Source organism: Hemiscyllium ocellatum, chromosome 5 (assembly GCF_020745735.1).
Source record: "Hemiscyllium ocellatum isolate sHemOce1 chromosome 5, sHemOce1.pat.X.cur, whole genome shotgun sequence".
Lineage (NCBI taxonomy): Eukaryota > Metazoa > Chordata > Chondrichthyes > Orectolobiformes > Hemiscylliidae > Hemiscyllium > Hemiscyllium ocellatum.
The window spans coordinates 35,784,120-35,802,693 of NC_083405.1; positions in this window are offsets into that span (position 1 = coordinate 35,784,120).

The following is an 18,574-nucleotide window of genomic DNA, read 5'->3' on the forward strand; positions in this document are numbered from 1 at the left end:
ACATGGACTGAGCCCTCTTTTCCCCAGCTCTTAATCCAACACACGTTCCCACACACTGGACCAAACACCCCTTCCCCTGATTGGATCTGATTTCGCCCCCGATCACCATTCCAGATCTGATACCCATCTCTCTCGTCAAACCAGACCAATCATCTCCTGCCATGGGTCAGACACCCTTTCTCCTTGTCTAGACCTGATACTCCATTTTCCTTTCCAAATTGACCTCCCATCTCCTTATCCAGAACAAATCTGACCTCCTATCTCCCACTCCAGACCTGACATCCAAATTTGCTCTGATTCTGACCGCCATCCCACCTCCCCCCCGCAATTACCCATTCCGAACAAGATCACTCAATGCCAGCTCTGGACCAGACTGTCTATTTCCCACTCCAGACTGCCTATCTCCCTCTATGAACCAAACCTATTCCTGCCAATCTCCTGCTCCAGACCTGACCTCCCCAATCATCTGCTCCAGACCAGACCGTCCATCTCCCACTCTGAAACTGATCATCCATCTTCCTCTTTGAACCGGACTGTCCGTCTCCTCCTGTGAATGAGACCATCCATCTCCCGCTACTAGCCAGACCATCCATCTCCTGCTCTAAGCCAGATGCCCTTTCTCCCACTTTGGACCAAATTAATTTCCTTTGTTCCAGATCGAACCTTCCTTCCCCTCGCATCTGACATGAACCCCCTTCACCAACCTCAGTGCCAACTTGCATCCTATGTGAGCCAACTTCACTCTCTTTACATTCACTGCTCAACCTGAGCCAGCACTTCCCTTCCCCACCATTGCCAGGCCTGATTTCTCCCTCTAAACTCTATCTATCCTGAAATATCCACTTTCTGTGACAGTCCTCAAAATGTACTTATTGAAATGGCAGAAAACTATCAGAAGGCTGATTTTGAAAGCAGTATGAGCTTTCCTGACTTTATTAATGGTAGGTACAACACAAAAGCGAGGCCGTATTGCTAAAACTTTATCATCACTAATTAGGCCCTCATGCCATTATTGTTTCTTTTTGCATGTTACCCTTAATCTGTGCCCTGTAGTCCTTGATCCCTTTATCAATGAGTGCAGTTTTTTTTCTATCCAGGCTGTCCAGTTCCCTCATGATTTTGAACACTTTTATCAAATATCCTCAAACCTCCTTTTCTGCAAGATGAATAATCTTAACTTCTCCAATCTGTCTACATAACTGAAGTTCCTCATTACTGGATCACTCTCGTGAATCTTTACTGCATCTACTGTTTTACCTTTACATCCTCCCTCAGTTGTGATCCCCAGAACTGGATGCAATATTGCAGTTGGAGCGAAATTAGGCTTCTACACAGACTTCTTATAACTTATTTGCTTTTGTATTCTCAATGCTCCTATTTTTTAGTATGCTTTGTTAACTGCACTCTCAACCTGTTATGCCAGTTTTAGTGATTTGTGCACAAATCCATGAATTATTCTCTTTTTTTTTTGGTTTTGTACCTCTTTTAACCTCCAAAGCTACCACCTCACCAAGTAATGTGACAACCTGACTTTTGGCTTCTAGCACAACAGCCATCTCTTTTATTACAACTAGACCCTGGATGAGGTTTCCCAAGTTATTATAGTTCCATACAGGATATCCCAAACTGTTAAACTTTCCAGTGAGGTGGGTTAAACTGATTCCCCTTCTTTATTCACCACTATCTCAGTAAATAACAACAATGTTAGTTTTAAAATGATGTGACCTTAGAAACCGATTTAAACAGGTTTTCTTGAATTAACAGACTGAGTTTATTACTTTCTATTAGTTACATGACACGCATGGACACAATGTAAAATTAAGAGGCAAATCTAAAAGAATAACATTTTAAAAAGTTTTTAGAAAACAGGCATATGAAACAGTTTCTGAATTGTTTGCAAAGAATGGATAGTTAGAACGTTGTGGCCATTGCAGTGGAGTTTACCAGTAGCATTGATGGTGGTATGTAAAAGATGGTTTCATGATCCTAACTTTGCAGATTGGTTGAGATTCTGTGGTTCTGATGCCTTTCAACTGTGAGTGAATAGTGTTGTGGTCCTTTGGGATTTCTGTCACTTGAGGCAGCCACTTTATTTTGTGTTTATGAGGTGCTGTATTTTGGTAAGACAAACCAGAGCAGGACTTATACAGTTAGTAGTACGGCACGGTGGCTCAGTGGTTAGTACTGCTGCCTCACAGCACCAGGGACCCAGATTCGATTCCAACCTTGGGTGTGTGGAGTATGCACATTCTCCCCGTGTCTGTGTGGATTTCCTCCTGGTGCTCCAGTTTCCTCCCACAGTCCAAATATGTGCAGGTCAGGTGAATTGGCCATACTAAATTGCCCATAGTGTTAGGTGCATTAGTCAGAAGGAAATGGGTCTGGGTGGTTCACTCTTCAGAGGGTTGGTGTGGACTTGTTGGGCCAAAGGGCCTGTTTCCACATTGCAGGGGAATCTAATCTATTCTAGTAGGGCCCTGGGGAGTGTTGCCGAACAAAGAGACCCAGGAAGTGCAGGTGCATAATTCCTTGAAAGTGGAGTCCCAGGTAGACAGGATGGTGAAGAGCGTATTGGTATGTTTGCCTGCATTGAGTTTAGGAGTTGGGATGTTATGTTGAAGCTGTACAGGATAACGATGAGACCACTATTAGAATACTATGTTCAATTCCTATCTCCCTGCTATAGAAAATATATTGTTAAACTTGAAAGGGTTCAGAAATGATTTACAAGGATGCTGCTGGGGTTGGAGGGTTTGAGCTTCAAGGAGATGCTGAATAGGCTGGGGCTTCTGGGGCATGAGTAACCAAGGTCTTTTTCCCAGGTAGGAGAGTCCAAAATAGAGGAAATACATTTAGATTAGATTAGATTACTTAGTGTGGAAACAGGCCCTTTGGCCCAACTAGTCCACACCGACCCACCGAAGCACAACCCACCCATACCCCTACATTTACCCTTTACCTAACACTATGGGCAATCTAGCATGGCCAATTCACCTGACCCGCACATCTTTGGACTGTGGGAGGAAACCGGAGCACCCGGAGAAAACCCACGCAGACACGGGGAGAACGTGCAAACTCCACACAGTCTGTCGCCTGCGTCGGGAATTGAACCCGGGTCTCAGGCGCTGTGAGGCCGCAGTGTGCCACCGTGCCGCCCACGTAATGGCGAGGGAAAGATTTAAAAGTGACCTGATGGGCAACTTTTTAAACAGAGATTGTGTACATGTGTAGAGCAAGCTGCTGGAGGAGGTGGGTATAATTACAATGATTAGTTACAACAGTTAAAAGGCATCTGGATGGGTATATGAGTATGATGGGTTTAGAAGGACATGGGCCAAATGCTGTCAAATGGGATTAGATCAGTGTAGGATATTTGATTAGCACAGATGAGTTGGACTGAAGGGACAGATTCTGTGCCATATAACTCTATGACTCTATTTACATAGCCATTTTTGGTTGTGTCAACCCTCTTTTAAAAACACACAGAACTTAAAAATGGCCACATTACTTTGGTGTTCTGACCTGTCATTATAACACTTTCAAAGCCGTTACCATTGTGTTTGAGGTAAATAAAAACAACCTGAGCCATAACTATTCCCTTGACTTCAATAGTTTTTTCTCTTGAAAGTCGTTTTTGATTGCTTTGCTGATCTTCACGTAATGGACCACTAAATTATACTTATTAATTAGGGACAGCTTTTCAGCAGGGGAAAAGAGGTTAGCAAAAACAAAATAGAAATCATGCTTGGTTAAAGTATGCAAATTACAATTCTTCGAGTGTTTTTTGCATGGCAGGGATGATTTAGTTTTGGATTTGCAACTTTCAGTGTTCTGTTTGGAATTAAATATTCCCATGTATTTATTCAGTAATTATGTACACCAGAGCCAGAATAATACGTTGTTCAGCAAGAGACAAGTCACAAGAAAAGTCAATAAAATATTATGGAAAAATAACTAGTAAATTGTAAGGGATAAAATCACTCTTCATGAATAGTGTGACATTGGCTCAATTGAACCAAAAGCCCTTTTTACACACTACCTGGTTGGTAAAGGAAACCAAGTACGATTCATCTGCTATGAGTATATTTCATATTTGGTCAAACAAAAAAAATCATCAGGTGTACAAAGGTTTATACTTGTGGTAATTCTTGAAAGGGATGTGAATTAGCCCAGTGAGTGTTATTGTTTAAGAGGTCTTGTTTAAAAGGCAGTGGTAGGCCAGGAGGCCTTAATTCAAGTCCCACCTGCTCCCGATGTGTGTCATAACATGACTGCACAAATTATACCAAACTACATCATCTTTGTCAACAATGACAAAGCATGCAAAAAGCACTGGAAGTTAATTGAATATTTTTATATTTCTTTATAGCATCATTTATTTTACATTGCTCATGACTTCGAGATTCTCAAAGTCCTTTACAACCAATAAAATACTTTAAATGCATTATGTCTGTAACATAGACAAATGTGGTAGCTTATATGTGCACAGCAAGGTCATACAGCAATGAGCCACTATCAGTTAAACCATTTTTGGTGTTTCTAGTAAAGGAATGCAACAGTGCAACAGGAATACTGGAACTTTTTAATTGGTAGAGGTCATGGGTTTGGGATTTTGTAGAAGGAGCTTTGGTGAATGTTAATGCACATTGGAGTCACATTGCATTGGTGGTGAACGAAGTGGTTGTTGAAAGTGTTAGATTGGTGACTGCTGATCAAGTTGACTGCTTTGTCCTGGATGCTATTGAGCTTCTTAAGTGTTGTTTGAACTGCACTCATCCAGACAAGTAAGGTGTTCCATAACACTCTGGAAGTGAGGTATGTCACTGACCAAACATGTAACCACTGACCAAGCATGTAACCACTGACCTATCAGTTTAGTTAAGGTAATCCTGCCCACCTCTCCCACCCCCCCCCCCCCAAAAAAAAATCACCGAGACTTTGATGATGGGCAAGTCAGGAATGGAACTTCTTCTGTTGAATGCCAAGTTGAAATAGTTGGACTCTCTCATTGGAAATGATCATTGCCTAGCTCTTGTGTGATCCAAATGTTATTTGCAATTTCAGTCCAAGTCTATGCAGTATGTTGATCAGGCTTGGCAGCATTTTTTTAAATCTGAGAATTGGTGAATGAAACAGTTGCTGTACAATCATCTACAAATGTATGTACCTCTGACTTTTAGAAGGAAGATCATTTAATGAAGTGATGAAACTTTATTGCACCTTGAACATTACTCTGAAGAACTAAGCTTGTGTGATGGAGCAATGGTGTCCCTACTTATGGGCCAAGGCTCTTAGTTTCATGTCCAATTTCCTCCAGAGGCCAGTTGTTTAGAAAATGCGTATCCTGAAGAACTGAGGGCTCTTGTGGTAGAGTCATAGAGATGTACAGCACAGAAATAGACCCTTTGATCCAACTCATCCATACTGACCAGATATTCCAATCCAATCTAGTCCCACCTACCAGCACCTGGCCAATATCCCCCCAAACCCTACCTATTCATATACCCATCCAGATGCCTTTTAAATACTATAATTGTTCCAGTCTCCACCACATTTTCTGGCAGCCCATTCCATACACACACACCCTCTGCATGAAAAAGTTGCCCCTTAGATCGCTTTTATTATCTTTTCCCTCTCACCCTGAACCTATCCCTTCTAGTTCTGGACTCCCCCACCACGGGGAAAAGACCTTGTGTATTTACCCTGTCCATGCCCCTCATAATTTTATAAACCTCTATAAGGTCACCCCTCAGCCCCCGATGCTCCAGGGAAAACAGCCCCAACCTATTCAGCCTCTCCCTATAGCTTAAATCCTCCAACCCTGGCAACATCCTTGTAAATCTTTTCTGAACCCTTTCAAGTTTCACAACATCCTTCTGATAGAAAGGAGACCAGAATTGCACGCAATATTCTAACAGTGGCCTAACCAATGTCCTGTACAGCTGCAACATGACCTCCCAACCCCTATACTCAATGCTCTGACCAATAAACAAAAGCATACCAAATGCCTCCCTCACTATCCTATATACCTGTGACTCTACTTTCAAAGAGCTATGAATCTGCACTCCAAGGTCTGTTTGTTCAGCAACACTCCCGAGATCTTACCATTAAGTGTATAAGTCCTGCTAAGATTTGCTTTCCCAAAATGCAGCACCTCGCATTTATCTAAATTAAACTCCATCTGCCACTTCTCAGCCCATTGCCCATCTGGTCAATATCTCATTGTACTCTGAGGTAACCTTCTTCGCTGTCCACTACACCTCCAATTTTGATGTCATCTGCAAACTTACTAACTATACCTCTAATGCTTGCATCCAAATCCTATAAATGACGAAAAGTAATGGACCCAGCAGCAATCCTTGTGGCACTCCAGTGGTCATTGGCCTCCAGTCTGAAAAACAACCCTCCATCACTACTCTTTGTCTTCTACCTTTGAGCCACTTCTGTATCCAAGTTTACCTATTTCTGAGCCCAGAACCCTTGATTCAAGTGTCACTTGCTCCAGAGGTGTGTCATAACTTATTTTGAATCAACCTGTTCAAATATCTACTGTGAAGAACTGACAGTCTGCAAGTCAGTGGTAAGGTCCTGACCTCTGAGCCAAAAGTCATAGGTTCAAGTTCAACCTGCTTCAAAAGTGTGCTGCAATACCTCTGAACAGACTAATTATAAATAGTCCCCTTCCAGTTTAACGTTTGAACCAAGAAGCCTGATGTTTAATAACATCCCTGACCAGGTTGATTAGAAAATATCTTAGCTGAAAATGTGTTGCTGGTTAAAGCACAGCAGGTTAGGCAGCATCCAAGGAATAGGAAATTCGACGTTTCGGGCATAAGCCCTTCATCAGGAATGAGGAGAGTGTGCCAAGCAGGCTAAGATAAAAGGTAGGGAGGAGGGACTTGGGGAGGGGTGATGGAGATGTGATAGGTGGAAGGAGATCAAGGTGAGGGTGATAGGCCGGAGTGGGGTGGGGGCGGAGAGGTCAGGAAGAAGATTGCAGGTTAGGAGGGCGGTGCCGAGTTGAGGGAACCGACTGAGACAAGGTGGGGGGAGGGGAAATGAGGAAACTGGAGAAATCTGAGTTCATTCCTTGTGGTTGGAGGGTTCCCAGGCAGAAGATGAGGCGCTCCTCCTCCAGCCGTTGTGTTGTTATGTTCTGCCGGTGGAGGAGTCCAATGACCTGCATGTCCTCGGTGGAGTGGGAGGGAGAGTTAAAGTGTTGAGCCACGGGGTGGTTGGGTTGGTTGGTCCGGGCGTCCCAGAGGTGTTCTCTGAAGCGTTCCGCAAGTAAGCGGCCCGTCTCCCCAATATAGAGGAGGCCACATCGGGTGCAGCGGATGCAATAGATGATGTGTGTGGAGGTACAGGTGAACTTGTGGTGGATATGGAAGGACTCCTCCACCGGCAGAACATAACAACACGACGGCTGGAGGAGGAGCGCCTCATCTTCCGCCTGGGAACCCTCCAACCACAAGGAATGAACTCCGATTTCTCCAGTTTCCTCATTTCCCCTCCCCCACCTTGTCTCAGTCGGTTCCCTCAACTCAGCACCGCCCTCCTAACCTGCAATCTTTTTCCTGACCTCTCCGCCCCCATCGCACTCCGGCTATCACCCTCACCTTGACCTCCTTCCACCTATCACATCTCCATCGCCCCTCCCCCAAGTCCCTCCTCCCTACCTTTTATCTTAGCCTGCTTGGCACACTCTCCTCATTCCTGATGAAGGGCTTATGCCCAAAACGTCGAATTTCCTATTCCTTGGATGCTGCCTAACCTGCTGGTCTTTAACCAGCAACACATTTTCAGCTGTGATCTCTAGCATCTGCAGACCTCATTTTTTATTAGAAAATATCTTAACCTGAGGAACTCCAATAGCAATGTCTGACAGCTGAGTTGTTCTTTGGCAATCACCATTTTCTTCCTTTTTTTCTAAGCATGACTCTAACCAGCAAAAAGTTTTCACTTTGCTAATTTATGTCAATTTTACTGGTGTTCATAGGTGCCACACTGGCTACCTTGATATCCAGGGCAATCACAGTCACCTCTGGAATTCAACATTTCTATGCATATTTGCACCAATGTTACAACGAGGTCTCGAACTGAGTTATTCTGGCTCTGTTGGAATCACCTTTCAGAACTTTGCAACTTTTTTGAAAGTAGACAGATAACGTATTAATTGATTGGGTTTGATTTGTTATCTTTTGTGTTCAAGATCTACCTGTACAAGTTTTCACTTTGTCAGTTTGACGTGAAAGTTGTAGCCGTAGTGTAATGGCTTGACCGTTGCAGATCTGGAGAATTAATCTTCAATTCTATCACTGAGATATTGTCAGAAAACATAGCCATTTCTGTATCTTGTGCAATTAGCTGTTTCTTATCAGATTTAGTGAATTGAATTGGCTAATGTCTGGTTAGAAAGGAGACCTCAGGGAGAACCCAGGAATGATCACTTACTTGGAACCTTTAGCTGAAGATGGTTCTGAGTATTTGAGCCTTGTGTTTTTTGCATTCTTATATACACAACTGATGAAATGTTAGAGGGAGAATTTGTCTGTTTTGCTTGTTGCTGATATTTGAGCTCAGAGATTACAGATTTCAGAGGAAGTCAGAAATTAAATGATAGATTGCCACAATTGTTGCAACTGTTCTTGAAATATAGTCTCCTCATTTATGGATAAAATTGAGGAAAAGAATAAACTTGAATTGATTGTTTTAAGATATTTTTATATTCCAAAAATCACGTATATAATAGCTGCGGATTTTTTAAAAGTGTCAGATTTTCATTGATCTTGAACTCTGCCAAATTGTCAGTAAGAGAACTTAGCTTGATTTTAACAATGATGTACAGGATCAATGTGTTGGTTAAAACCAATGGAATTCGTCATTGAAGCATTCATTTTAAAAGTAAAAGCAATTGTGCAACAATTGGAATATATCTGAACAACATAATTGGATATACCATAGATTCTGAAAGAAACGTAGTCTATGTATTTTATTCCAAAGCAATAAATTGATAACTTAAGCAAGTAATTAATTGAAGTGAACATTAAAAATTGCAGTGCAGCAGAGCTGACTAATAAAATCTTTATTTGCCTTTTTGATTAAGACGTAGAGTAGAGAGAGAAAAATCACTCAATCCCATGTGATGATCACCAGGATAAGGCCAGGCTTATAGGGCTCTTGTGGTACAGTAGTGGTTTCTCTACCTCTGGACAAGGAGAAAGTGAGGACTGCAGATGCTGGAGTTCAGAGTCGGGAGTGTGGTGCTGGAAAAGCACAGCAGGTCAGGCAGCATCCAAGGAGCAGGAGAATCAATGTGTGTATGTGTATATATAGGGTGGTTAAGGGGGCTGGGAGCAAAATAGGAGGGTTGGGATGGAGGTGAGGTAGCTGGGAAGGTGATAAGTGCAGGTGGGGGTGATGGTGATAGGTCGAAGTGAGGATGGAGCAGATAGGTGGGAAGGAAGATGGACAGGTAGGACAGTTCAAGAAGGCGGTGCTGAATTGGAGGGTTGGATCTGGGATGAGGTGGGGGAGGGGAGATGAGGAAACTGGTGACGTTGTCATTGATGTCGTGTGGTTGGAGTGTACCAAGGTGGAAGGTAGAAGCGTTGGAGGCCTGGCTTCAAATCTCAGCTGCTCCAGAGGTGTATGATAACATCTCTGAACGGATTGCTTAGAAAATAATAAAACTAGATCTTGCAAACAGTGGTTTCCTCTGGTTGGGAGGACTAAAAGCTGGCTATGGCGGAATTCACTTGAAACTGAGGTTGGAAACAAATTGCCTTTCAGCCTTGCTTTTCTTCCTCTTCCAACCTGGGTTCTGGACAGGTTTTGGAGGTGGGAGGAGAAAAATGTTTGTGTATGTTGCTCAATCTCAGTCACTCAATCACCTAGCCATTCACTCACTTAGCCACTCATTTATTCAGCCAGCCATTTGCTCACCCACCATTTTGGCTGGCTGTGATTGGCCATTTGCTCACCCACATAGCCAGCTACTTGTCGGCCATACCTAGCCACTCACTCTTCCAGTCACATAACTACACTCACACACACTCCTTGAGGTTTGCTGATTAATATTGTTTTGGATCAGTACAGGAATGTTATGAAAATTCAAATCTATATCCCCCATCTGGTGTAACTCTCCAAATGTCCTGTAAAGGCAACTTACTTTTAATCTCCACTTTCATGTGCATTTCACCAAGGCCATCCTTTAGCGTGCCCCTTCAGAGGCAAACCAGTGTTAGTAAAATCCAGCTCCATAGCTGTTGCTGTTAGTGCTGCTACTCATGACCTCTAAGTGTTCCTCATCTGGTCATCATCGTAGCTGAAGGTTTGGGGGGGGGGGGAGGGAGGTGGGGGAGCTGGGGAGGATGGAGGGAAAAGCTACTTTTCCCTGAATCCACCTTCCTCTTCAATTGGGAAGAAAAACCCTTCCTTCCAGGGCTATCTGAAGGCAACTCCCGACTCGATGGAAGGTTGATCTACCATTGGCAAAATAATGATGGCCTGAAAAAGTGACATTTAATAGGACATTGTTATATGAGGACAGCCAGTTAAATCAACTCAGCCTCGCTTTCTCTGTATTTGTAAGACAGTGAAGTGAAAACATTAAATGACCTGTAAAACTGACCTCAGTGGTCCCGAACCAGATTTATTTGAATAGCCATTACTAGACTTTGTTAATAATTGATACCAGAGACCTGGTTATAGCTTATCGAAAATACTTAACAAATTATTAATGATACAGTAGTTTTAGCAGAGTGAAGTTAAACAGTTAATCTAATTAATTTCTAGATTTAAACACAAACTTCTTTGATGCTAGCCCCAACTTTCTCTCAGACAGACAAACTTGTTTAAGGGATAAATCACTAAATGCAATGTAACTGGCCAGTTCTGATAAACAGTCGCTATGATCTATAATCTCACGGGCATATGAGAGTGCATCTTGCTTGGTTTCGTGAAGAAACTGATGCATGCAAGTAGCTCCCAGTAGACTCTGAGGAATATTTACTAAATCCTTATATCTGAGATTCTATTCTCTGAACTTTCAGTAGGTTGTTAATGAGAAGATAATCAGGAAGCAATCAAACCTCTGAACTGTAGCTTACACAGCACAATCCTTCTGACTTAACCACACTTCAAACCAATTTAAACGTTATTTTTTTCCCGGGTTGCCTCCCTATGAGGCCCCAGTTAGCATTCAACATCTGCAAGCTGTTTGAGCCTCGCACCATGAGTTGGAATGTATATGGAGTGTTCTTTGAACAAGAATCAACCTGCAATTAACTTCTAGGCTGAGCCTAATAAACAGTTATCTGTTTAGTTGTTCTCTTTTTTTTAAACAACAAACTGCTGCTCACTGTCCAAAAGTCACTTTCAGCTCACTGTTCATGGCTCCAAAACAAAAAGATTAAAAAAAGAAAATAATGAAGGTCTTAACAGCATCTGATTATTTACATTTATTGTCGAAGCCTGCCAAAGCCACCTCATGTGGGCTGACAAAATTTGGTCGATTGTTCGCTGAATGGGGCGATGAACAACAAATCACTTTTAATTCTCTACTAATCTTGTTTTGCTAAGAAACAAACCTGACCAATGTTCCCTTCAATGTGTTGTTTTTTTGCTGCATGGACTTCCAAGGTCTGTGTGGCAGCGGCTTCCAAAAGTAAAAGCTATTCATTGGCTCAACAATCAGTGTGCACAGAGCTTCCCAGTCGCTGCATAGCTTAGAAGGAATGATAATATCTCCTTATCTGGCTTAGTGCTGAATTTTGTTTGATATCGTTGTTATGATACATTTAAAGGCATTATAGAAATGCAAATTGTTGTTGTAATTCACATTCTCATGGCTAATTATAACCTCAATCAGCTACACAGTTGAGGTTTATCTCAACACACCTCGTTGGGTAATATCACAAAGGTATCTTATTAATAACATCATTGAAGGAATGTTGGGCCTAACTCAAATTTCCCATGTCAGTGTTCATCTGGAAGCCGCCTAATCCCTGTCCCAGACACTTGCCACCATGGATTTGGATCTTGGTCTAATTAAGAACAGTCACCCTGCACTGCTCTTTCAATCACAGACCAGTTTTTCGTGCATTTGCTACCCATAGAACCTACCAGCAGCAAATTCAGGGCAGTAACCAATGTGATTGGAGGAGTATCTCTGTTAGATTCTTCCACTTATAACCATCTGTATTTTTAACAATGGCTTGGCTGGACACATAGATCACTTGATGATGTTTCCTATGCCTGGTTTAGATTTTACATTCAAGTCTCTGGAGTGGGGCTGAACCCACAACCTCTGACCCAGAGGTGAGGGTAATACTGCTGTGTAAAGGCTGACACAATTAAGCAGATGATATTGGTGGATGTAGTGATGTGAAATGTTGTAATGGGGGAACCGAGGTCATGGTCTTGGTATAATCTGGACAATAATGAAAGAAGTATGCTTTCAGAGATGTAACCAGTAGCTATATAACTGGTACTCATCTTGTTTGCTGATGAACAGGAGATGCAAATTCCTGTAATCCAATTCTTTTGTGTCACTTTGACAGTCAACAAATCACAGTGTTATCACAGGGAAGCAGGTTTGACAGTACTTACACTCAATTAAATGCTCATATCCACACTAGGTAGACTTGGCATTTTATATCCATTCACATTTGGTACTCTACTATTGCACAGCATTGTAACTATTTTACCAGTGTATCACCAAAAATAGTTCTTCCCGAAGTTCTGTGGAAATTCTGTTAAGAAATAAAATCTATCAGATCTATAAGCTTGTGATCCAAGCCTGTCATTAAAATAAGCGAATAGCAGGGCAGGACTGAAAATAAACTTCAAAAGTACTGTGAGCACCACATCTTTGGAAGGATATATTGGCCTTGTAGGGAATATAATGTAGGTTTACAAGAATGATGCCTGGACTTCAGGGGTTAAATTAAGAGGAGAGGTAATTTGTATAAGTCTGTTTTCACTAGAATTTAGAAAGTTAAGGCATGGTCTGATTGAAATCTTCAAGCTATTAACAGGAAAAGACAGAGTTAAATGATATGGATAAACTATTTTCCCTGGTTGGGGATATAGAATCGAGGGAATTGTCTGAAAATTAAAGTCAGACCATTCAGGAGAGATGCCAGAAAGCACTTCTACACACAAGGGGTGGAAAATGTTTGGAACTCTTCTAAAAATTGCAGTTGATGCTGATCAGCTGTTAGTTTTAAATCTGAGATAGATGAATGTTTGTTCAGCAGAGGTATTAAAAAATACAAAAGCTGGTATATGGAGTTAGTTCACAGATCAGCAATGACCTCATTGAATGGTCTGCTCTTGTTCCTATGTTCCCATATTATCAGCACCACAATAAGGTGAGATGTATTTTTGCCCTCACATCCTCAATATGCTGCTAGAGTCTTGGGCCTGGGGTTGTTCGTAGAAATTGAACTTATTTGTGTAAATGGGAATGAATTTTCGACTTCACGCTGCTGTGGAAATGAAAGATGATATATAACAAAATTGGAATGTTTTACACTGACAGTGGAAAAATGATGACACAGCAGTAGATTAAAAAAACTTAACAGGTTTGAAAATCTTGAATAATTATCAGTGCTGGGGAAATGTCACATATGCATATTGTAATCCAGTTCTCATGAAGGTGCAGAAAAATGAGACAGGTGAAATTTTTCAGACTTTGAAGACATGCATTGAACCCAAAATCAAGGTTACTAATGAATAGTATTTAGATTAGATTAGATTAGATTCCCTACGGTGTGGAAACAGGCTCTTTGGCCCAACAAGTCCACACTGAGCCTCCAAAGAGTAACCCACCCAGACCCATTTCCCTCTGACTAATGCACCTAACACTATGGGTAATTTAGCATGGCCAATTCACCCAATCTGCACATCTTTGGACTGTGGGAGGAAACCGGAGCACCCGGAAGAAACCCACGCAGACATAGGGAGAATGTGCAAACTCCACACAGTCACCTAAGATTGGAATCAAACCTGGGTTCCTGTGAGGCAGCAGTGCTAACCACTGAGCCACCGTGCTGCCCTGTTCAACGTCAGAGCTCAAGGCTAAATCGCCCAGACTCTGGACAACTGAAAGATGATTTAACCAGAGTTAAATAGTCTTAGGGTAAATGGAGAAAATGAGGACTGCAGATGTTGGAGATCAGAGCTGAAAATGTGTTGCTGGAAAAGCGCAGCAGGTCAGGCAGCATCCAAGGAGCAGGAGAATCGACGTTTCGGGCATGAGCCCTTCTTCACGAAGAAGGGTTCATGCCCGAAACATCGATTCTCCTGCTCCTTGGATGTTGCCTGTCCTGCTGCACTTTTCCAGCAACACATTTTCAGCTTAGGTTAAATGGAGCTTGCCATGAGAGCAAGTCTTTTGAGAGAGGAGAAACTTATTGTCAAGGAAACTATTGACATGTGCACAAATTCTGTGGTTACAAATCATCTGCTAGAATGTATTGATGGGAGGACAGATGAGGCTTTGCGCTATGCTGAGGGAATTTCCAGGCAGAATGAGAGTGTCAAATGTGCAATAAGGAAAAAAAACTTGCAGTAAAAACAGCAGAAAGATTAAAGCCAGAGGACAGCATGTAAATATTGCAGAACCCACCATACAAAAGGCAAACATGCTCAGGGTTGGGAAGACAATGCTGTAATGCAAGAAGCTGAGTCATGTTGCATACAAGTATTTAGCTAGAGGAAAGCAAAACAAGCCTGTAAAGGTGGCAGCTGGAGAGATATCAGCTAACGATGAATCAGTTTGCACCATAAAACATAGTGTCAAATCTAAAGGTGATCATTAGTTTGTGACTATTTGAACAATGGCCACAAAAGTGAAGTGTTGAGTGAATGTGAAGTGTCACATAGACACAATATTACAAGTTTCACAGCCCAGTGTGAAGTGGCTCAGGATATAATTCAAAATAAAATGACCACAAAAGAAAAGTTTAAGTCCATTTGATGGATGGTAGTCATACCAAGATGATAAATTGAGCTGACAGCCAATGTACTCCTGGAGTACCTGTTACTAGACATCAAGCAAAATCAACTCATTTCAGTTGAAGCAAGTCGAAAGTTTGGAGTAGTAACCCTAAATGTGCTAGAAGAGATTTATAGCCCACTAAAACATTGCTGAACAGATTCCTAGAAGATTACTTAGATGCTTCTAACAGGTTTTGGTTGTATTTCTGATGAATATCATGCTGAATTGGATGTTTATGTGAGACCAACACATCATCAGCCATGGAAAGTTCAAGTTTCCCTCGTTCAGCTTGAAAGACAAGATAGAAGAAATATTTAGATAGAAAGAAAAAAAAACCTCCAAAGATGACAGCTGGAGAGCAGTATTCCCTCTACTTTTTTTTCTTCTGTGTGGACCTCTGAGATCCATGTGTAGCAGTGACTTCCAGAGTGAGAAGTCAATGCTGCAGTCTGCATTGACATACCATGCACTGAATGTAGCATAGAGGGGACTTGCTGGAGAAATATCAGCCAATGATGAATCACTTGATAATGCTAGAGAACAGGTTAGAGTCATTAGGTCTAAAGGTTATTATTGCTTTGTGACTGTTAGAGGAAAGGAGTAGACAAGAAAGTGAAACTCCCATAGACTGGGTTAGCAGCAAGGTAAACCTCAAAACCTAGTAAACAAACCTAATAAACTGAGGTGCAGTGCAATTTGTTGGATTTATTCAATAGCTTAACTATTGCCTTTATTTGTGAGCATTTTAATTAATATCTGTGTGGGAAAGCCAAAGAGATAGTGGAGCCACCTACCCCACGCACACTGCCTCCCCCCCGCCCCCCCAAAAAACCCAGGCTTCTACAAAGCATCTTCCTCAAATGATTTCTATCTGCTCCCAAGCATCACAAACAACATTATCAAATTGGCAGAAATATTCTCTGAATGTGATATTCAAGCAGGGAAAGGCATTTTTTTTATTCCCAACATATTGAGAGAAGAGTTCATATGAAGAGCTGGGGGTATTATGATGAACTGTGAAATCTTCCAGATTCAACAAAAAGCAAACCTTATTGTGCTCTGGTGATTATTTGCCCAGAAGAAACATTGATTCTGAAATACAAGCTTCTTGTTCAAATCAAGCAAACTGCACAAAATGCAACTCTTCCACTGCTGTAGAAAGTAATGAGAATATGGGGAGTCATGATTAATGGATATTTTTCAGGCTGGGCGAATGTTTGTAATGGAGTTCTCCAGGAGTCAGTATTGCTCTTTCTGACATACATTAGTGATCTAAATCTTGGTGTGCAGGGGACCATTACAACTAGAGGATGATTTCAAAAGTTAGCAGGTGGCATGCACCTTGGAAGAATTGTAAGCTGTGATGAGGACAGTGTAGACAATCCTAAAGCATATGGACAAGTTGGTGGGGTGGGCAGTTGAGTTTCAATGCAGATAAGTGTGAAGTAATGTATTTTGGTTGGAAAAATAGTATGAAATAGGGTGTACATTTCTAAAGGAGGTGCAGGTGTACATTGAAAGTGACAGGGTGGCTCAGTGGTTAACATTGCTACCTCACAATGCCAGGGACTTGGGTTGATTTCATCCTTGGGCAACTGTTTGTGTGGAGTTTGCAAGTTCTCCCTGAGTGCTCCGGTTTTTTTCAGGTGCTCCGGTTTCCTCTAACAGTCGAAAGATGCGCAGCTTAAGTAGGTTAGCCATGGTAAATGCAGGGATAGGGTAGGGCACTGGGTCAGGGTGGGCTCCTCTTCGGAGGGTCAGTATGAGTTCAATAGGCCAAATAGCCTGCTTCACTACTGGGGGGATTCTGTGACAGATGAAGAATGCAGTCAGTAAAACATACAGTACCATTGGCTTGACAGACCTCAGTTGGAGTACTGTGTGCAGTTATGGATGCCACATTAAAGGAAAGATATGAACAGATTTAAGAGAGTGCATAAGCTATTTACAGGAAATAATTCCAGGAAAGAGAAATTTCAGTTACAAGGATAGATTAAAGAAGTTTGGACTGCTCTTTTTGGAGTGAAGATGGCTGAGAGGCGATTTGATAAAGGATTTTAAGATCATGAGTGGATTGGATAGAGTAATGGGAGAAATTGTTCCCATTTATAAAAGATTTAAATTGATTACAGAAGATATAAAGGTGATACCAGAAAAAAAGGCTTTTTCATTTAGTGAGTAGTTACTGTATGAAATACATTGTCTTGTAGTATGGTGCAGGCAAGTTCAATTGATGCATTCAGGAGAGCATTGGACAAGTATTTGAATAAAAATAAGCTGTAAGGGTATGGGAAAAAGCAAGGTATTGGCAATAGGCAATGATGCTTATTTGAAGGCACATTGGCCAAATGTCCCCTCTTCTGTGAAAGGAAGGCCTGAAAGCTTTAAGAGCACACCTGTTACTGTAAGAGAGTTTTGGGCATATAAAGATGAAGCAATAATTCAAATAGTATCTTATACAAAGGAAATAGAGTCATTACTTCACATAGGTGAGAAAAGAAATACTGTAGTACATCAATGCAAGCCATCAAGGAAGTATGTGTAATCTGAGGCTCTACTGGCCAAAAATGAGCAATGAAATTAATGACCACATCAGCCATACAGTGCTTGTAATAAATAAGCAATTTACCAAATTGAACTAGGAATGGGCAATAAATGCTGGTCCGGCCTTTGACGACAGCATCCCATGTGAGAATAAAAAAAGAACCACTTATGGCATATGACATTCTGAACAGGCCATGGATGAAGATTGGAGCAAACCTTTTCAATCATGAAGAATGAATTATCTGGTCACCACTGCAATTCTTGTTACTGGGTATTAGACCAGCTGATGTCAATGTCTATCAGTGAGACTGTAGAATGCCTGAATGCATACGGCATTCTAGACATACAATGAGTGACGTTTCATGAGTGAAGAATCCAGCTGTTAAATTCAACATCATATATTATCTCCACACAATCCCCAGTCTGTCCCCAGCACAGACTTGTATAAAGCAATTTCTATTGAATATAGTCCTATTCAAAGCGGACATCTAATGCCACATCGCATCCAAGCAACTCCTCCAATTGCAAAAAATGACTGAAGTCAGAAGTAGTATCAGGTATAGTTAACAAAGTCAAAGTGAAATAACAGAAAACTAAATTTCACTTTGATAAAACTGCGAAATCTTTGCCAAGGCTGAGCATTGGAGAACCAGTTAGAATGCAGTAGTTAAGTTCTCTTAACCAAAGGCAGCAACATAGTAACTTGGGATTTTCACCTTGATTTTATCTGGTGAACTTGAATACCCAGATATATCATCACAACTGCTGATAACTGCATAACTAAAATACCTTTATTACCGTCGACATATCAAAAAGAAGTGAGCTTACCACCTGCACAAAGTATAGAATGATCATCAATACCAGAGAGACTGTTACCCAGCAAAGGAAATCAATTGTTAACAACAGTTACCACAATAACAGCTGTTATCATGGGAATGACACTCCCTGGAGGAGAAACATCATCTTAGGAATAAGCAGGTACCAGAGAAACAGTCATTGATAATGTGCATATGTAATATTAGG